Here is a 22,535-nt window from a genome sequence, read left to right as displayed (position 1 = left end):
AAAAGGACTGACACAAGTTTGCGTCACTGGAGGAAATAAGCAGTGGCTTGGACCACAACAAACGCTTGCAGTCTGGCATCCCGTTGGAGATCTTGTGACTCTTGTCATTCCCCACAAGACAAGAACCTCCTCCTTGTATTCGTCCGCCCAGCGCTGTAACAGCAGCCCGAGGCCTTGTTCAAAGGCTTGACATCAGCAACACAAGTGCAAAATAAAAGCAAGAGCTGGCTGTGCTCCAAGGATTCATCTTGCTGATGTCTCAGCTGTGCCAGTTGGAGTTAGTTATCGAGGAAGAGCTGCGGAAACTACCACGAGGACTGAAGGGATTAGGAACGTCACGTCTGGCGTGAACAGGAACTGCAAAGTCTCGGCAGGACCTGCTTGATCTTCCCAGGTGTGGCAGAAGACACAGCGTGGTTTGCTTCAGCACGGTCTTCCTCTCCCTCAGCCCAGAAGGCAACCCTTGAGGACTGCTAATGAAGACAGCACAAGGGCAAAAAGGGAGGCATGTCTAAAATATCAGATGGAATTGCCATCTTCTGGCAAAATTTCTTTCCACCTATTTTCTCTCTCACCTAAACCAGCTCTTCCTACCTTAGCCTGGTTCCACGGGCAAGGCCAGCACCCCAGGCTTGGGGCTTTCCTCAACCTCCACACCTGCTACAGCTGCGATGACTAATGCGAAATCACAGCAGGGAAGAGGAGATCCTGCGAAATACAGGCTCAATCACAAAGCCATTTTTGGATCTCAGACCTATGTTAACCCCATCCCCAAGAACTGCCTACACCTAGGTACGCAGGCAGCTTCTTGGACGGCTGCAGATTTCACTGTCGTGGGACAACTCCCTGCCTGACATCTAGAGCTACTGCAAGTTCAATCCGAATCTTTTTAAACAGGCAATTGATATAAGCAAGACAATATAATCTCTGTGTTCTCCCCTAAGACACATTCACATGTCTTTGCTGGAAATGCTTCCAGCATAGATAAGCAGTTTTTTAATTTCCTCGTGTCCTACTCACTGCAGCACTAACACACTCCAAGCACAAAGGGGCAAGCAAGACACAGCTCTCAGATGGCTTTTGCAGCCTTCCTTCATTCCCCCAAACACATACCCTGCAGATCCTGACAGCGCTCGTGTGCACACAGCATCACCAGGAATCACAAGACAACACGAAACGGGAACAGACTGACCTTCTGGATGCTTTAAACTCTGGTCAGCACCAGAGAGAAAACATATAAGTCAAAAATATGATCTTCTTGGGAGACCTGAGATGAGAAAGAGTAAAATGCACCATTTAAGTCCGACAGTTGTTACCAAACACACACATCTCTCCTTACCTCCCTGCCAGTGATTTATGAATCAGATGCCTCGTCCTCTGGACAGGCGCACACATGTTTCCCATTGACACAGGTTTCTTTCCCACACATCTCTGCTGTGTAAGGTGACCGTTTGAACTCATTAATTCACCATACAAAGCGAGTATGTTCCCTTAGCTGGTGTCCTACAGAGCTCAAGTTAAGGGCAGGAGAGTGAAAACCACTTCTGGTTTGGGGGAAGGAATGGAGGAGGGAAGAAAGCACGTGAAAAGGCTATCCTTTAACCCAGAGTGACTGGCCTTCTCTTCATCCACAGCATATGGTGTACACATGATTGGAATCCAGCAAAATAGCACATTACTTCACGCAAACCAAGCTGAGCATGTCTGTAACTCCGGTGAGTCTCTAAGTCAACCTGAGCTTGGAGACACAACCACTGTAGCTTTTCCTTACCAGAGATACCTGGTGGACTTCAGGCTCCCAGGCAACATTTCACTGTGTTGCAAACCCTCAACCAGTTGAAATAGAGGTGGCTCAGATCAACCAGGTGAGAGAGGCTGAAGTAAAGCAGATTTCCACTGGCCTCACCCGCTACCTGACCTCATCTGAGGGCATCTCCTCTCCCCACCATCTGCCCAACCTCAGGAGGTCCCACATGTGGGCCACTGGCTGCTTGCAAGAAGCAAGCGAGGCTGCTTTTCTCTTCCTTTTAAGAGCGCGCATTTTGGTATGAAAGAGGTGAGAACTTGTCGCTGCTGGGAGGTGCAATACAGCCCTGTATGTAAACTGCAGGGTGCTGGCATCTGAGCCCCTATTGCTCCCTGTTTCGTACCTACGTGCCCAAGCCCCATCTGTGCTCCATCACAGCAGTGCCTGCGCCCACATAAAGCTCTTTTACTCACACAAGAAGCTAAAGGACACTCACAGCTTATGCATAATGTTCTCCATTCCTTCTGCCCAGAGAAATCAGTGAAAATCTGGCAAATCTGCACCGACTTCAGACTTACTGCTGGGTACCACTAATATTAGGGGTTGGGAATGCGTCTGCTCGTGCTAAGCAAAGACATTGAGGGGAGGAAGCAGCAAAAAATAATTGGTAGGTGGATGTCTTTAAGGAAATAAATCCATCCATGGTTAAAAGTAATTCCATGGTCAAGAAATCATTTTTTCCAGGAACTTTAGGGAAGATGATATGTACATAATAAACCAGAGAAAGAGGGGGGGGGGGGGGAATTTTAAAAGTTAAATACATATATATATATATATATGGGCATTTCTTTGTTAAAAGCCCTAATGCAAGGAGGGTACCCCTGCCTCCCAGTGAACTTCACAGAACATCTGTCACACCAAATTGTGGCGGAGATGAACTACATTCTTTAAGGTGCTCAGTACTCTTTACTCCCACTGACGGCCCTCCACAACCACCTGAAAAGCAGGCCGACAATTAGTAGCCATATGCCACGGATAGAAAAAAATCCACGCCAACTATTACCAGAATTCAGTAAGATTATTTCCAAGGAATTTTGAGATGCATCCAGAGTGAGAGAGACCTGACTCATTTCTTGTATTTCACTTCTGCAGGAAGAAGTGGGGAAAGGGGTTAGACTGAAATTACCAAGTAGCAAAAGAAAATGATAAACCTGCCATGCAGGAGTTGGACGCAGTGGAAGCTGGACACAGTGGGTCGCTCACTACGGGGCCTGTGGGGAAACCATTTGTGTCCCTTCCTCACCACTTCACAATGCCAAAAAGCTCCAACGATGACAATTATCGTTCCTCCTTTGGCTTCAGTGACATTCTGACAGTTTGCAGTAGCTGAGGATGTGACACAACAGTTTTCACTCCCTTTGAATGTCGACAAAGTCATGCAAAAATTCAATAAAATTAATTTGAAAATCATCCGATTTTGAACTATGCCTTATTTTGGAAATTTATCTTAAAATTCTATATAAGAATTTGAGGTCTAACATCCTGCTGGGATAATGCTGTTGATGGCACTGGTATTTACATGAGCCTATAAAACAGGCTTTTAAATCTTTTCTTGTCCTGACCTTGCGCTTAAGGTATTACAAGGGAGGGTGATAAACAAGCAGATAAATTCTTACGGCCAACAAGCAAGGGATCATTGCTGCCACACTGTTTCTGAGCTTGAGTATTATCTCAGGCAATCAAAACTTTACAGGGGAAAAAAGTCAGCTGCAGCAAAACCACCGGCTGTGAAAGAGGCGTGTGTCCTTGCGTCCATATGGCTGCAGCATGCCGCGAGGGGAAATGCCTGTAGCCACTGACACCAGCCCACAAGGGGCCAATTCTCCCGGCACGGCACTGAATTAGTAGGAAAGAAACGTGTCCTGCACAGCTTAGTACTGTTACCTTCACAAACGGAAAATCCTCGCCTGGAGAGACGAGTTAATCCTGTAGGACTCATGTGGGGGACATCCCTTAGCACAACGCGGGCTGGGGTGGCTACCACCCCCGTCCTTCTTCTAAAGCTGAGACACTCTTACTATGACGCTTCTGAAGATGCTCTTTCTTCACGGAGGCAGACACACTTATAAACAAGAAGTTGAATCCAGCGAATCAAGCTGAAAATTGCCATTAAAACACGTTCAGGAATTGAGTAACAGTGACCTTATGCCATTTCTTTAACCACCTGCACGTGAACACACTCTTCCAACTATTCACAGCAAAGCTAACAGTAAATATAGCAACCGTCCTGGGACAGTGACAAGCTAGGACACAGGCACTGGCCAAACAACACAAATTGTCCTTCCTCTACTGTCCCACCAGTCTAGTCTTATTCCTGCAGCCTCACAGCACCAGGGGAATTCAAGTTGTAGCGACAAAGTTAACTGGGGGTGCGGAGAGGTTTAGTGCGACAGGCAAGATAACATTGAAAAGTCCAAGAGAAATAAAAGCTGGGAGTCCTGCCTTCCCACTGTCAGTGGGAAGGGCATTTCTGTTGTAAAGACTCTTCATTTACATTTCCACAGTGTCTTCATGTGTCTGCAGAGCAATCCTAAGAATACAATAAAAAACGATCCACAAAATTCATCATCAATTGTGTTTTCGTATGTTAGGAACATCAATGATCTTCTCCTAACTTAGGAAAGGCTGGCAAGTCCTGACTTTCTGTCTATGCACTTCCCTAACCTAGGAAAGGCTGGTAAGCCTTGGCTTTCTGTCTATGCACTTAGTCTGAAGCAAGCATGTGTGCGTGTGCGTGTGCGTGTGCGCACGTGTGTATATACACACGTGCACACACACATACATACACTCGCAGACTACTTATGCAGAAGGAAGCCTCTAATACTTTGTCTTACTAAACATCCCCAGTGCTTTTTATTACAACACTGCAAGTTTCCTAATGCTTTATGTCCTCAGATCCTAAAGGGAACTATTAAAGAGCCGTGTGAGCCAGCATCCATTTGTGGATGAAGAATGCTAACGCCGGCACTGCCGCGGCGGGGGGGGCGACAGGTCCTGAACGACCTCCAGACAGCCAGGAGGTAGTTCAAAACACTGCTGCAGGGATGTTAATCCCAACTCAGCCTGCAGTTAAAGCTCCCTGTGCCATTTTGCAGTGCTGCAAATGTTCTCCCTCCTTAAAGCAGCAATTTCTTCCCCTCTCGGTTTTCTTGTACTGCATTTAAAGTCAGTGCCAAGGCTCCTTCTCCAAAATCTCTCAGACACAGCCACAATACTTGCCAGATGTCTGGAGGAGCCACTGAATTAATTCAGTACAGTGAATACACAGAAAAAGGCTTTTCTTTTTAAAATAATATTTAATTTCCTTAGAACTTCTTTTCCCCTCCAAGAAACAACTGTCACCTACATGGTATCTCAGCTGGACAAAAGCCATAAAGCTGGGACAAACAGTTGGGCACGTGAGTTTTCTGTCCAGAAGCACAACGCCAAGGGGCAGCAAGATGCAGGATCTGGTGGTCCGAGGGAGCTGCTCGATCTGTGGGGTTTAATTTTGCAGTTACACGTGATCACCTCCACTCTGGAGTCTGAATTCTCAACCAGCAGATGCTTATTTAACTCATGGCAAGATCTTGGCAAGCAGTCTGACATTTTCAGAAGATAACTGCAGTTAACAGCACAGATCCACTTAATCACTTCAGTCAGGACAGAATGACCCAGTGTCATCTTCTGATCTGATTTATGAAATGATGGCATCAAATAGCATAAAGTAACTGGTTGCTACAGTGTCGATGATAGGATGTTCCTGCAGAGCTCGAACATATGGTTTTGGGGAGAGGCAGAAGGAGAGCTAATGAAGCTGCAGAGACAAGGGGGCCACATCTTCCTCAAGGACCCCAGCCTGGCACTTTAACATCCCAAGAAACAACACTTGGAACACATTTTTTTTTCCCACAAGGCAAAATTTGGGCTTGGAAACTTGCATAATCCCTCTAAGGGAGAGCCTGGAGGCAAAAATAAACAAGTGAAAGGGGAGATGGAGTCACTATTTCCAGCCCCTCTTTCCTTTTAATTTTCCTCAGCTACAGTCCCCTCTCTCCAGAGAGGCCACCACCCCACATTGGGCTCAGCACACCATCGCCCCACTGACAGTTAATAAACAAGAGTTGGCTCCTTACTGTGGCCCCTCCATGGTCACCTTGAGGCCTGCACCTTCAAAGAAGCCACCTCATCAGTCCTTCCATAGGCCTTAAGATCCTTTTTCCCATGGGATGCACAGGTCCAATGCCCAAGTATCTGCTAAACCAGTGTTTTGCAGCCTGTAAGGCATGGACCAACCAGTGATGGGCTGCAAGGAACTGGAAATGGGTCTGTGAACTGTTTCAAGGAGAAGCAAACAAACCAAAAAAAGACACATCACTTATGGAGAACAGGTATCTGACAAGGTCTATGGAGAACGCTGGTGACTGGTCAATTGCCAGACAAAGCTCACGAGCAATTTTTTGTCAATGTTTCTCATTTAAGAAGTTTGCAATTACAGCTTTGCACAAGAACACAATTCTGGTGATGTCACTGGTACAAAACAAGCGTCCTGGTTTGGCTGGGATAGAATCAGAGCTGAGCCATGGTACGCAGGCCATGAGAGGTTTCGAGTCAGCCAGGGCAGCTGACCTGTATGGTGTAGCCCATCCCATAATGTCACGGTCACTATAAATGGGGAAGGTTTGCTGAGGAAGGGGAGTTCCTCTGGCTTTTCCCCGCTTCTCCCCTGGCTTCTCCCTGCTCCTGAGGCCTGCTCTCCTGTTGATTGTGACTGCTGCGTGTTCGTTTGGCTGAGTATAACTTTGTACGCCTTTGTTGGGGTTAGTGCTATTGCATTAAGTCTCTTTTCGCTTCAGCCCATGGGTCTCCTCTCCTTTTCCTGAATCCACCTCCTGGCGGGTGAGGGGTTGTTGGGTGACAGAGCAGCTGTTATAGTTCAGCCCCGGATAAGGCCTAAATGTAGCCAGTCTATCGTGCCCAATTTTTATTTGGGACCCAACTTCGATAGTTCACCTGGAGGAGTTGTAAACCTTTGATTTAAGAGTCTCCAAGGGCCGAAGTTTGAACAGATGTTGATTGAATCATTACAAGTATTCATCATGTTGGTGATGTGGGCAGGATGGTTACTGGGTGGAATCATCTGCTATTTGCTGTTAAAACTGCTCTTGGAGCTGTGGGCAGGCTTACTGCTGCTTGTTATTGGTTTTTCTATGGTTTATCACTTGTGGGCATAGGGTTAGATGTGCTGCTTTGCTGGGCAGTTTGGTGGTTGGTTGCAGTATTATAAATTCTTTTGTAGTTACACCGATTTCTGATTTCTATGGAATGGCAATGGGCAAAGACAAGTGGGAATACCCTTGGGATGCTTCCACCACCATGTTCATATTATCAGTCCTTTTGAATATCTTTCAGCTCTTGGTTGGGCTTAGAGAAAAACTCTGGTATAAAGGAGGGTGCTGTGCAGCTGTCTTGGCCCCTGTGGGGAGCACTGAGGCTACCTCAGGCCCTGTGGAAAGTGTTACAACTACTTAGACCCTGGTGATAGGTGATGCAGCTGACCTAGGGATTCAGTCAGTGCCAGTATCAGTTGCCCCTGTAGAGAAGACAATACAAGAAAAGAGCAGGTCCTACAGGGCCATCTCGGGCAGAGGAAGAAGAGGTGACAACTCTATCTCTGTCCCTGGGTGAATTGCAAGATATCTGTAAGGATTATGGATGGCATAAAGGAGAACCACTTGTTGCTTGGCTGCTCTGATGCTGGGATAATGGAGCCCTTGGTGTTGACTTAAGAGGTAGAGGAGCCAAATAGCTGGGACCAATGGCAAGAGAAACTGGTACTGACAGAGGTCTTGGAAGAGAAGCACATCCTCTCTCTCTGGAGGCGACTCCTGTTGAGTGTAAGGAACAGGTATCCCTTTAGAGAAGATGTCATATACCGCCTGAGCAAGTGGACAGTCATTGAGAGAGGTCTGGGAGAAATAACTGCGCGGGAGCTGATCTTCTCTGACCTGGACAACCTGCAAACCCTGGTAGATCCAAATGAACTCGGGTTCACCAGACCCATGTGGCGCAAGTCGGTACTGAGTGTGCCACCCTCATAGGCCGTTATTTAGTTGGAAGGGTGGTGAGGCACCAGTGGTGGGTAAAATGGATGACTGGCTGCAACAACGTGCAGATAATCTCTTTGTTTCCCCATGGGCTGGTATCTCTACTGTAGAGCAAGCATCTGATAAATCCATGGAATTGCTTAGTAAAGTGTTGGAAAGATTGGCCCAGTTGGAGGGTAGGTTCCACTCCTTATCTGTACTGGTGTGTGTCTCGGCCATCAGGAGAGTGTTTTTGTGAAAGGCCTGCTCAAGAGAACTAGCACACCTCATGAGGTGCCCTGTGTTCTTTCCTGTGGAACCATGGGGAAGACATTAGAAGATGAGATGGAAAACCTACCTCTGTCTTACAGGCATGTGTTGACAAATTAGAAGGTAAAATGACCACAGAAAGGGACTCTGCCAGGAGAAGTGCTGCTCCAGTTTCCAGGGGGCAGCCCTGCAGACAGCATAGATGGGCTTCAGATCCTAATTTCAAAGGTGTGAGTAATGGTGATGACAGTATAGTCCACACGAGCTGCTCGTGTGCAAATGTTGCTGGTGGACGCTCTGTTCAAAATTAGAGGGGCCCTGCCTCCAGCCAGGGGGAGGACAGGGACAACCGAGTGTATTGGGCTCTGTGGGTTCAATGGCCTGGCACGTTAGAACCACAGAAATAGAAGGCTTTAGTTGACACTGATGCACAATGCACCTTAATGCCATCAGGTTACAGAGGAATGGACTCCATTTGTACTTATGGAGTGACAGGAGGGTCACAGGAACTGACAGCAGTGGAAGCAGAGATGAGTCTGACTGGACACAGGCGGAAGAGACTCCCTGCTGTGACTGGCCCAGGTATTCTTGGTGTAGACTACCTCAAGAGAGGGTATTTCAAGGGCCTGAGAGGCTACTGATGGGCGTTCAGTGTAGCAGCAGTGGAGACGGAGGAAATTGAATTGCTGCCTACCTTGCCCAGTTTATCAGAGGACCCTTCTGTGGTGGGGCTGCTGAGGGTCAAAGAACAAAGGGTGCCCAGCACCACTGCAACAGTGCACCGGTGACGATATTGTACCAATAGAGACTCCCTGATCGCCATCCATGACCTGATCTGTCAACTGGAGAACCAAGGTGTGATCAGCAAGGCACGCTCACCCTGTAACAGTCCTGTATGGCCAGTGCAGAAGTCCAGTGGAGTGACAGTGGACTCTCATGGCCTGAATGAAGCTACACCACTGCTGAGTGCTGCTGCGCCGGACATGTTAGAACTCCAGCGTGAACTGGGTGGAAGGCAGCCAAGTGGTGTGCCGCTATCGATATTGCTGATGTGGTTTTCTCTGTTCCTGTGGCAATGGAGTGCAGGCTGCAGTTTGCTTTCACCGGGAGGGGAGTCCAGTAGACCTGGAATCGACTGCCCCAGGGGTGGAAACACAGTCCCACAATTTGCCATGGTCTGATTCGGTCTGTACTAGAAAAGGGTGGAGTTCCTGGTCATTTGCAATATATTGATGACTTCATTGTGAGGGGTGGTACAGCAAAAGAAGGTTTTTGAGAAAGGGGAGAAAATAATTCACATTCTTCTGGAAGCTGGTTTTGCCATCAAAAGAGGCAAGGTCTGGGGACCTGCATGAGAAATCCAGTTTCTGGGAATCAAATGGCAAGACGGGCATTGCCGCATCCTGATGGATGCGATTGACAAAATAACAGCCATGTCTGCAACAACTAACGAGGAGACACAAGTTGTCTTACGTGTCGCGGGTTTTTGGCAAATGCATATTCCTGGTCACAGTCAGATTGTAAAACTTCTGTATGAAGTGACTCGAAAGAGAAACAGTTTTAATTGGGGCCCTGAACAACAACAGGCCTTTGCACAAATCAAGCAAGAGATTTTACATGCAGTCCCTCTTGGGCCGGTCTGGACAGGACACTAAAAATGTACTCTATACTGCAGCTGGGGATAATGGTCCTGCCTGGAGTCTGTGGCAGAGAGCACCCGGGGAGACCCGAGGTCAGTCCCTAGGATTTTGGAGTTGAGTGTATAAAGGCTCCGAGGCCAACTATACTCCAACAGAAAAAGAAATATCGGCAGCCTATGAAGGAGTCAGAGCTGCTTCAGAAGTGACTGGTACTGAAGCACAGCTCCTCCTGGCACCACAATGACCAGCTCTGGGCTGGATGTTCAAGGGTAAGGTTCCCTCCACTCATCATGCCCCCAATGCTACCTGGAGTAAATGGATCACATTAATCACACAGGGAGTCGGAACAGGGAATCCCAATCATCGAGGAATCTTACAAGTGATCACTGGTTGGCCAGAAGGCCAAGATTTTATGTGGTAACATGTGCTGCAGAAGCCCCACCGTATAATCAATTATCAGACAATGAAAAACAGTATGCCCTGTTGACTGATGGATCCTGCTGCCTTCCAGGGAACCATTGGAAGTGGAAGGCGGCTGTGTGGAGTCCCACATGGTGAGTCACAGAAGCAGTTGAGGGAGAAGGTGAATCAAGTCAGTTTGCTGATGTAAAAGGCATCCAGCTGGCCTTCGATGTTGCAGAACGAGAAAAGTGGACAGTACTCCTGTACTGACTCATGGGTGGTAGCAAATGCCTTGTGAGGGTGGCTGAGACAGTGGAAGCGGAATAACTGGCAGCATAGAGGTAAAGAGATTTGGGCTGCTGTGTTGTGGCAAGATATTGCTGCCCAGATAGAGGAACTACTTGAAAAGGTACATCATGTAGATGTACGTGTACCTAAAATTCTGGCCACTGAGGAGTGTTCCAAACAGACCTAGACTGGGAACATAAGGGTGAACTATTTCTAGCCCGGTGGGCCCATGACACCTCAGGTCATCAAGGAAGAGATGTGACACACCAGTGGGCTCGTGACTGCGGGATGGATTTATCCATGACTGAAACATGTGCCACAATCAAGCAAGCTAAACAGTTGAAACCTTTGTGGTATGAAGGGTGATGGTCAAAGCACAAACACGGAGCGGCCTGACAGATCGATTATATCGCACTCCCTTGAACCCGCCAGAGTATTATGTGCTCTCAACGGCAGAAACAACCACTGGATGGCTGGAAACACATCCCATACCTCATACCACTGCCTGGAACGCTATCCTGGGCCTCAAGAAGCAAATCTTGTGGTGACATGGTACTCCAGAAAGAGCGGAGTTGGACAATGGGACTCACTTCAAAAATGCTCTTATAGACAACTGGGCTAAGGAACATGGCATCAGGTGGGTATATCATATTCCCTGTCATGCACCAACATCCAGAAAAATGGAACGATACAGTGGGCTACTAAAAGCTACTCTGAAAGCAATGGGTGGTGGAACTCTTAAAGACTGGGACAAGATTTAAAAAAAAATAAAAATCTAATTCTTACTGGGTTTTCCTGAAAGAATCAATGTACTATTTCCAAGTATACTTATTAATTCAAAGACCACAATCACCAGGAAATTATCTAAATGAAGTTCTGAACAACGAGGGTCATGTCAACCACTGACTACTACTGAAACAAAAGATGGAGGACAAAAAATGGTTTTCATCCTACTCAGAAAAACACCCCAAAAATGGGAATGACCTTTTTTGTGTTCTCGTTGCTGAATCTTCAGGTTTTGTATCATAGAAAACCACGTGATGAAGTCCCTGCACAAGATGCCAGGCATTTCCAGGCAAACTGTACAGACTGCAGTATCATTAATTTAATCTTCCACTACTTGACTCTTCTCCTGACTGAAAAATCAATGCTAATAAGGAGCTTTGGGAAAAGACTGTGTTGATGCCTCATCTTGTACGGACTAATTTTAACCTGCTATCAAATGACTAAGTGGCTTTAAAGAACCTATAAACACAACAAAGAGATTTTTAAATGTCTCTTTCCCAAACGGTGCTCTCTGCTGATGAAGACATCTAAATGCATGAGGACGGGTTTATGTGCTACCTCAGCCTCTCTGTCAGGAACGCTGGGGATGGAGGCCAGTGTGTCTCGTACTTCAGCTGCATCAGCCCCTACGCTTGCGTGCAGGAAAGCACCAGGCGATGAATCTGACAAAGAGCAATTTCAAGGAGTCGGAGACACTAATAGGATCTGAATCAGCTGTAGCTGAAGGAAAAGAGCGTGGTGCTATTCGCTCATTCGGATAAATTGCCTGCTAGAGCAATAACTGAAGCCTGAAGAACAAGTATGATCTTAAGCAATGGTTAAGATGGGATAAAACCAACACCCTGAATAGCCTCAACTTCACTCTTTCAGCATCCCCTCCAGCACTGACCTGAGGCGTCTGCCTTTGCCTTCAAGGTTTCTCAAGAGGCAGCCTAGGAGGTCACAAGGTATCCAGATCATTCCTCACCCCTGGAAGCTGTGAGGCTCAACTGTTCTGAGTCATGCAACTTTTTCCCACTTTTTGGCAAACTTCCCATCAAAATTTGCTACGTGGCCACATTGCCCTACTTTAAATCACGCCACAATGCCTCTTTCACCCAGGGACCACTCAGTCATGTCCAGAAAACAACAGCTAGGTGAATTAGGATACTGCCTTTTCTGAAAAACTTCATTTTATGACTAGCCACTTGTTCCAGTCCATTTGTCTTTTCCATTCCATGTTGCATCCCAACATGTAACCATGAATCACATTGACCTGACCACTAGGGCAGCAACTCTCCTATTTCTTATTTCTTTCTACAGCTCCAGCACTGAGGGCTCGATGTTTAAATCAAAGGTCCTGAGGTACAAACCAACAGCAGATTTTCAGAAAGATGCTTTGCTTTCTGAAGGTCCACCCATCAACGCTGGAAAGTGCCTATGAATTTTTCTAGCAAAGGCAAGGCCTCCCCTCCATGGTGAATAGATTATTTATTGACTATTCACTGAACTTTCAGATTACATTTGTTTTCCCTTCTATTCAGCAGCTTCAATCATGGAGGGAGACATGGGAAAGGATGGGTCCAAGATTAAATATTCACTTAGCCTGAGAAGAAGCCTTCTCCCTCTTGCAAGAGAGTCCCTCAACTGCAAATTTCACAGTTCCTTCCTGAGCACAATAATATATCTATAATAAGGCCTGGTATTAATATAAAGGGGGGAGGGGGGGGGAAAGCCAGGCTGTGGAATACAGCAGAGTATTTATCATTTATCCCATCTAAATGTCACTGTCTTATCACTGTGATTGGAGTGAAACGGAAACCAAACTCCACTACATCAAACCAGCTTTTAACACTGAGATGCATCCTGATAATATCATGGCAGACAGTTTATCAGCAGGATCTCATTCATCACTGACTCCAAAGAGGGAGTCTGTGATGAGGTTATCATCCCACCAGAACCCTGCTTCGTTTCCCTAGTGCCTTGCTTTCACCTGCATGCCTGGCAGAGACCTGTCCTGACCCCAGAAGGCTAATCCCAGAGGGACCAAGGTGTCTCAGAAAAGCTCTGTGCTCTACAGAGCTGCCAGCTACAGTTTTTCTCTTGCAAGCGAACCACAATCACTTCATACCTTGACCCCTTAACGAGGCCACTCTCAGATATCTGCTCTGTGGTGCCACGGCCTGTGGCTCGCAGGAAAAACAGACATGGCCATCGGCTTTTTTTGGTGCCGTGTGTCAGCACAAGCACGACATTTGGCTATTGAATTACCAGAAAAGCCAACTGCTGGATGCAGGATAAATCCCACATCCCCAGGCACTCTGGATGTGTCCAGCCCACTGTGCACCTCCACGAAGCTGACCTCCACGTCTGACTGCTTCACCTCTACGCCAAACGTGGCTAAGTCACCCACCAGGGCCACACGTGCCTCCGTACTGTCACGACTTACCTGCCTCAGATGGCAGGAGTTCCTCAGTGTGCTGTGCCCAGCCTCTCCAAAATCCCACGTCCCCAAATATCCCTGCGCCTGGGTCACCAGTGGTCCTCCCGTCTGCTTCCTGCGGGGTGATCCTTGCAGCTCTGCCCTCGAGACCCACCCTTAGTGCAGGGAAAGGATGAGGAGGGGGCTGGACCCCGGCACCTGAGGTGGCTCTGAGCCAGCAGCACATCACGGCTCCCGTCAGGAGGGGCCAGGTCTGCGCAGCACGCTTCAGGATTGCCGTCAGCAGAGTTATCCGGGCGGAAAACGATCCCAAAATGTGGTGTCAAAGCCTGCAGTTGGGCTTTTTCGCTCCTGTAACAGTAAGTTACACGAAATGGAAAAACTATATATAGGAAAACTTTGTTGTTTCCTGGTAATTTCCCCAAACCCTTAGCAGTCTTTATTTGGTCATTCTACAGATCACTGCTTTTATCCATCCTTAGATTATCGTGCAGCAGGAAAATGGGATAAAACTGAACGATAACAAAACCTTGGCAAGACTCCAAGCATGATTAGACATTTTGATGAGTAACAAGCATGAGCAGAGTTACAACAGTAAATATTTAAAGTTATTTTTGAAACGAAGTCTCAGGAAAGATGTAAACTCATGATCTGAGGCATTAGCTAACCTCCAATTACAGAGGGAAGGGGAGGAATGGAAATTTTTCTGAGATAAGGGATAACCTAACTGCTTGTTGCAGGGTTTCTTGGAACACCCTCGGTCCACCCTGCTCTGGTCACTGTCAAAGTCCTGGGCTAGAAGGCTCGCAGGTCTGAGCGAGCTTAGCAGCTCCTAAATTCCTAAAAAAGCAATTGTAGCTTATAGTTTGTTTGGTTTTCTACACAGATTATAGAAATTTATTATTATATAAAATCACACCTTTTGTTACAGGCAAACCATTACTTTTACTTTTTTTTTTTCCCCCCAGGAGCTGCAATGAGTAGTTTATCCATTACAAACATCTGTTTTTTATTTATGCAATATACACACTACATATATGTATATATTAGCATTAGACAAATTAGATGCTGGAATCTATTTGTTAAAGTGCTTTTCTAGCATATGAGAAAGCTAGAATGAGAAAAAAAGCTTCCCACCACAGGAGACCCGAGCTTAAACCCTTTTGCAGATAACCTGTATAAAGAAAATAAGTAACACCTATAGTACTTATTGATACACAATACAATCTTAATTCACTGAAACTTTAATTGCGGTGTGCAGCCTGCTTTGCTTCTTTTTCCTCCATATAGTGTGGGATCCATTCATTGTTTCTTTCTTTTTGGGGAAACTTACTTTCATCACCCATTTTGCACGGCCAAAGCAACAGCTCTCCAGCCTTGAGTGGGCCCTTTATTACAGACGCCCCACAACGCGTGTAGCTACACGGATGCAGGTTACCATCCCTTCTGCTTTCAGTCTGCCGAGGCAGGAATGCACGGAGCGGTTTGTTGTGGAAGGGGCTGGGTTTGGGCAAGTCTTACACAAAGAAGGGTGAAAAGATGCTTCTTACAGCCGGGAAGGCTGATGGTGGTCCTCAGCTCCACAACCTCAGCACAGGAACCTTTCATCTCCTGCCCAACTGTGTTTTCTTTCGCTGTAGCAGGTCACCAGAGGAATTTAATGGTTAACCCCACACTTGTGTCCCCAACACCTAGCGATTTTTCGGATGTTATCAGGCCCACCCATCCCCTGGTGGAGGTGTGAGCTGAGGAATGACACGGGAAAGGGGCGCACAGGGCAGGAGCCAGATGGGCTGGGGCAGCCGCTGCTGGTCCAGCGACACACGGCAGTGTTTTGGACTAGTGAGAGTCACCTACGCGCTGCAGGCTGTGCCGGATTTACCCTATAGCCACAGTCTCACCAAGGGTTCCATCTGCAAGCAGGAGACGCAGAAATACCCCGGCCCTTGAGGTCAGCCAGCGCCGACGGAGGGAGCGGGCGAGCCTCGGCAGAGATGCCCCGTCAACGTGCCTCTCTGAGCTTCTTTTGGGGCCCTGCTGAGCCGTGGCTGAAGGGGAGGAGAGCAGGAGGGTTTCTCCGGGACCTGCCAAGCCACGGAAAGCACAAGCACTCCAACCCAGGCCAGTCAGTGCCACGACCAACAGGCGAAGGGGTCGCCAACGGCAGCACCGGCAAACGTTGACGCCGCCACCACGCAGGGCCACGATCTCCAAACCAGCGGCGTCGGCCAGCTGGGGCCGCAGGCGCCCACTTGTGCCGCGGCGCGCTGGCAGCAGCAGTCTGTCCTGAGGCACCAGGCACCGCGACGTGCCACCGCTGCGGCGCCTGCGCCAGGGCTGGGCCCGCCGAACCAGTTTCACTCGCGGCTGCACGCAGGAGCCAGGCAAAAAAGCGGGAGGAGGTCAATCCCTGTGGGGCCTGACAAGTTCAACACCACAAATCCTGGGCAGTCCGTCTGTCGCGGCTGTTCATTGCCTAAACCCTCCTACGAAAGATTCAAATTATCTTCGTGCATTTTCCTCGAACGCTCCTCCCCAGCAAGACGGCACCTAATGGTCAGCAGCATTTGCTGGCGCTGGGAAGCAGCATTTGCTCCGAGTCCCAACAGGTGATGATCTTCCAACGATACTGCTAAAGAGCTATCAGCCCTTTCTCCTGGCCTGAATCCAAAGCCCGTGCTGGAAACCTGAGGTTCAGTGAGCGCTCGTGCCGTTTGCCTGCCGAGGAATGGGCATTTCTGAACGGACGGTTGATTAGAAGAGGTGACAGGACTGGCGAGTGCCTGAACCACTCCTGAAGAAAAGGAAGATTCTGCCCCCAGGTGCTATTTGGTCAGCATCCCCAGAAACTTCTCCAAATACAAGGTTGTCTCCTTTCCCCATTCACAGCCTGCCCCGTGCTTGTCAGCATACGTTGTTAGCCTCGCACAAAAACCGGCTTTTGATCAGCGACTCCGTCACGTGGATTTCACTCGGGCTCGGAGCTCCTTGACGCTCGTGCACTGCTTGTTCTATCAAAGCGTGAGCTGCACCCGAAGCGGTGCTCAGCGTGCCTGGGCCCCGCTGCCGCTCCTCCGGCACATCCCCAGAACCCAGCCCAGCGCTCAGCTCCGGGCAGCCCTCCTCCATCTCCAACGCCTTGCCGAAGAGGAAGCGGTGCAGACTGACCAAATTCCGATCCCCTTACACAGCCCCTCGGAGCCTCTCCCGGGCAGCTCGGCGCAGCCCTGGGCCGCTTGCTCAGACCTGAAAACGGCAGCGAGGATTCAGAGAGCCAAACTCTTCCTTTACAAGGGAAATTGAGTGTGGGATATTCCTAACCTCGGGCTAATGAGACCCCAGAAACTTCTCTGCAGTCTCAGCTGCATCTGTTGTTATTGACATTATTAAAAAACAAAACAAAGATAAAACCAAAACAGTTTGGGGAAAGAATGCGGCCAAAATCCCAGCCCAGGGGTGGGAGAGAGATGCAGCAGACTGAAGAAATCACTGCAGTGCACAATACCAGCTCCTCCCTTACCTGCAACAGAGGTTTTACCGTAAATTTACAGTGTTCACAGTAGCAGTACAGTAGGCTGTTTAGAAGATATATCTAATGCACACACACAGACGCACAGAGCACTCTTCGTAGCAATAGCTGTAAATGCTGATCTAGGTTCAGACCGCAGAAACTTCCCATGGTTTGATCTCCAGCTCCCCCAGGCTCCAGAGAAATCTATCCCCGGTGCAGACGGGGTGGGCTCGGTCTCCCATCAGATCTGTCTTTTAAGGGTCTCACAGATCGGAGCCTCAGACGAGACCTCTCTGCGCTGGGGAGCTGCTCGGGGCTGCAGAGACCAGAGCTCAGACCCGAAGAGTAAATACGAGTCCAAAGCGTGGGAAGGGGCCGTGAGTTGGCCGAGCAGGGAGCAGCCGTTCGGCTGGATGAAAGCAGCCAGTGCCGCCCCGGCGGACGGCGGCATCCCCGCGGCCTCGCTGACGAGAGACAGCCATCTCCGCTGGAGGTGGGGGACAGACCGAAGAGGATGCTGCCTTCGAGGCTGAAGGTCCTTCAGCAAAGCGACTGATTGACACCCCACTGCTCCGCTCTACCTGCTCTGCTCCCCGAACTAGGGCTTCCCATGCTGCAAAGACCTGAACAGCGCCTTCCATAACCAAACCCACCCTGTAAAAGTTAATTAAAAGGTTTTAATTAGCTTGTGATTAACGGCATATTTGGAAATTCTTTCGAGACTTGCAGATCAGCAGAGGGCACAACTTCGGGGTCTGCGGCCGTTCGCTTTTTAAACGAGTTCCCTCCTTGAGAGCAGACACGCCATTACGCCGCAGTATCAATTGTTCCTCATTTGCAAAGCCAGAGGATGAAGCAAGTTGTGTTAATGTGTCGAAATGAGGGGAGAAATAAAGAAAGCAATGGATCACTGAGTCTTTGAAGGGAAAAGTAATATTGCAGTAATTTATAGAAGAGAGAGTTTGTGGGTGGGACAGTCACTCTCAAAGAACGGTGGCATCCAGCCAGTAAATACGGGTCGTTTGAGAAGAGCGTCACTGCCACCTTCAGGACAGCCAGTTTCTCTTTCCTGCCATGCAGCAGCTTTCCCAGGAGCGTTTTTTGGTTTAAGCAATACGGAAGAAAGCCTTTTCTGCAACTCCAGCCAAAGTTATATTTTTAGTTATCACCGACACTCTGTGGATGACGCTTTGATCCAACGCCTCCCAGCTTCTCAATTTTGACACCTCAAACTGCCTACACAGGAACATTTCATAAGCACAATTTCCAGTGCAAACTTCAGTTTAAGATGGAAAAGACCTGTCAGTCAGTCCGGCCCGTTTCGGTGCAGCAACATTTCCTAACGGACACCTCTCGCCCTTTATTCAGTCTAGCTTACATGTCTCCAAGGAGCCATCCTCTTCCAATACTCTTGCAAGATGTTTACGTTAGCGTAAGAGATGTGTTGGGAAACTCCTCACGACATCAGCCAAATTTCCCTTAATCCCATGGCATTAAATCATCATTCTTCTAGCCAGAATGCAGTCAATCAGCTGATAAACACGGAAAGCACCTCTAGCCCGGGTCTCAGAGGCATTTCACTCTCGGGCACTACAAACCTTTTCAAAGGTGCGCAGCGCTGAATGTAGGTACCACCTTAAAAACAACAGGAAGGATGCGAAAGGCGAGGCTTAAAAGCTATTTAGGAAACAGCACAGTTCAGACTTCCACATTACTTAAGCTCAAGCCTTTCAGCAAACGCGCTCCCACAGTGCTTTTCAATAACCAGAGGTCACACAGATGGTTATGGGGACGCTTTATACCGCAACATCTCCCTCCACCCTGCAATCGGACGCGTGTCTCGGGTGCCTCTTCACGTGATGGGCGTGTTTCCAGCCACAAGGGATGAGCTGGATGTGTGCACATACTCCTTTCCCAAGCCTGGCCTCTGGCCCATCCTTTGGCCAAGGTTTGAGCATTACTTTGACACACCAGGCACGCGTGAAATCACGCAATGTGGGAAGACGGGGAGCCAGGATAGAATAAGCAGCTCGGTTTCTTCCTTGCCTGCATCCATGGAAAAGATGGGCCACAGATCAGGCCAGATGCATGTTCTGGTCAGGCCAGCTCTGACTTGGGGTTGTCTTAGACTCCCATGACTATAGGGGCCACCTCTGCCTCACTGTCAGTTCACGGTGTACATGGTTACCGGCAAGAAACAAGGCCATAAAGGACACAGAGGTGTCACCGGCAGCCGGAGCTCTCTGTGTTTCTGCAGATGGGGATACCAGCAATACGCCCTGGATGGCGAGGAAGGGGAGAACGCGCAGAGACACACATCCAGAGACCTTGGGATCAAAAGGGGTTTGCCATCACGAACGAGGAACTCCACGGCAGGAGCCAGGAGAGGGCACAGCTCTCCAATATCCCACTTCACCATCACGGTCACCAGGTGCTAGTAACTCCTCACCTCACTCATCGGACATCTCCGACCCCTGCATCAAGGTCTTGGCTTCTGGGTAAGTCTCAAGCGCGAGCAGAGAATTTAGGTCCCCAGGGCAGAGGCCTGCAGGGGGTAGCAGACCGCTGTAGTTCACAGCAGACTGCTACGGGGGAGAAAACAAACACACCTGAATTTGTCCGACTCCTGTCGCACAAACTTGAGCTCCCAGGATCCGTCCTAGAACGTGTCTTCAGCCATTCCTAATCACCGCAGCACACGCAAGACAACAAGCAGCGCCAGCGCGTTTCCGTATGTACCAGACGAACGCTTTTCAAAAGGAAAACGCAGGGTCTTGTGCGAAGCTGTGGCTGGGAAACGCAGACGTGCCGGAGCAGAGCAGCCGAGGGAAGGCTACAGGTAAGCGTGGCCCTGGGAGCTCCAAGACCATCCGCACACAAGGGTAACCTCAGTAACCCACCAAGTCCATGTAACTGGCGACCAGCCTACCGGGCACTCACACCTTTGCCGGTGAAATAATTACAGCACTTGGAAAGCTTTATTCTACCGCTTGCCCAGGTCTTGTAACATCCCCGCAGTAACTAGGTGACTTCTCCTCTGCCCCACCCAGCTCCACAAACACCCTTCACGCTACTACAGCTACGACAAAAAGGGACCGGAACATTGCTCAGAGCCAAGAGACACAGTCAGGTTACACCCGGCTAGATTTGCTCTCCAGATACAGCCCTTCTCGTGTTGTAACTTCGACAGAAGTGACGAGCCTGTCCAGGCACCCTTGTAGCATCACGGTAACAGAACAGGAGGGCGACACCAGGCAGAAAGGATCATTAGCACCGAAGCAGGGGAGGGGGGGGAATCAGAGCACTGCCCCAGCTCCAGGGCACAGAGCTGGATGCAGTCATCTAGTTTTGAAGTATCTCATGGGATAGCAATTAATCGCAAAATTCACATGAAAATTGCTAGCACGAACTTTACACTGGGATTGCTTTAGTCCTTGCTCCACTGTCCCCGGGTGCAGAGCTGCTACTGTGGATCAGCCAGCAGACATTACACCAGACTTGGGAAAAGGAGTGAGAAAACTTCGCTTAGGCCAGCAGAAAGACCAACAGAAAGAACAAGAACACAGAGCCTGGTAATTCAGGGCTGGTTCTCTATTTTAATGAGAGAGGCCGCTTCGCAAAGGGGCATTTCTCAAAATTCTGAAAAAGTAATCCCCTCACCACAGCCAGGAAAGACAGCCTTAAGGATGCCTCCTGCCTCAAGCAGGACTCGTTGGCACACGCGCCTGCAGCGCCCAGCAAACACCGCAGTGAGTTTCCAAGGACGCGCTTCGGAAATGCCACAACTAACACGGTGACTGCATAAACTCCTGGTTAATTAGCTACATTTATTTCAGAGGCCTAAGTCTTTCCCTGGACAGAAAATCAACGCTACCTTTAGAAAACCTGAAGGAAAGGAGAACAAGCTTCCTTCTAGCGAAGCAAGAGCCTGCAGTCACCACACCCCCGCTGCAGAAGACTTGCTGCCAGTGGCTTTGCGAGCCAGGAGAGAGCAGCCGGAGGATGGTGCATCCCGAATGAGGTGTTTGCCTGGGAACGCTCCAAGTCCCCCTGCAACAAGCCACCTCAGGATCTCCCTCTCCAGCTCTGCTCCAGCCGCAATACAGCTACTAGGAAAGGAGCAGCATTGCTGGCAAAGTGAAATCCTGATGTGGTTGATAAGCAAAAGGTACAGACCGGAAAGGATACTTCTTTTTAGGAGAAACGTTTCCATAATTCGTGCACTTTTTAGGTGGAATTTTAAGAACCAAATTAGTACCATACAAGCAGGCTGCTACTAAAGACCTGCAGAAAAAAAATTCCAGCGTGTGTGCCACCCCACGAGCCATTAGCCCTGCGACCAAGAGCGAAGCTACGCAGCCGCTTTCCTGCCTCTGAACGGTGACACACATCACACGAGCCACTGTGGACCCAATTCCCCCAGAGACCCACCTGCGTCCAGAACCTGAGGCCCATAAGCAAGCCAGAGTGGTTACACTCCGAGACACGGCATCACAAGGAGAGGGCCTCCCCCCCCCCGACAGCTACGGGGTGGTCACACCAGCTCCCAGCAGAGGGAGGACGGCTAATTGGAGCACGGCATTTATTTAAACCATCAAGTGCCACCCAGCCCTGTACCCCAAGACTCTAGGCTATGACCTACGCCAGGGCAGCGCCACCCAAAGCGAGCTATTTTCCCCCAAAACTTACATAAAAGCTGTTTAGTGGCAAATACTGAGCGCTAAGCCTGCCAGCGACTCCCCTGTCCACTACCACAGGTAAAAGAAGAACTAAAACAAAGAGAGGGAGAAGATTAAAGAGTGGTTTTGCAGGGAACAAGGACCAAAGCTTGAGCGGCAAAGACACGGCGGTTCCAGTTGAAAAATGCAAACAGCTGATGCCCGACGCACTGGAAGGCCTGTTTCCTTCTCTCGGAAAGGCGCCGCCGAGGGAAGCTGGTGGAGCTGCGGGCCAGCCAACTCCAAGGCGTGCCAGCTCTAATCTCCTTTCCCAGCTGCGTACACAGAAAAACTGCAGGACACAAACGCCGGAGGGGAAAAAAAAGGGAAGTTCCAATTATTCTCAGGCCACAAGAACAACGATGTTTAAAAGCAAAGATATTGGCAGGGCAGCAGCAAGGAAGAGCTGTCCAAGGGAGTCGACTGAAGCAATTCTGTGTTGTTTCAGTCAGTAGCCATTGAGGCAAGACAAAGAAACAACCCACTTCAGGGTTAGTTCTCCCATAACAGCACCCAGGCTAGACTGACCATTTCAAGGGGTTTCCAACGAGATCGGAAATAAAAACTGTCAAAGACCCAGGTTGTGCTTATAAACCTATTCTCTGTAAATTAAGTTTCCTTTAGAA

Source organism: Leptosomus discolor, chromosome 5 (assembly GCF_034619465.1).
Source record: "Leptosomus discolor isolate bLepDis1 chromosome 5, bLepDis1.hap2, whole genome shotgun sequence".
Taxonomy (NCBI): domain Eukaryota; kingdom Metazoa; phylum Chordata; class Aves; order Leptosomiformes; family Leptosomidae; genus Leptosomus; species Leptosomus discolor.
This window is presented reverse-complemented; position numbering follows the sequence as displayed.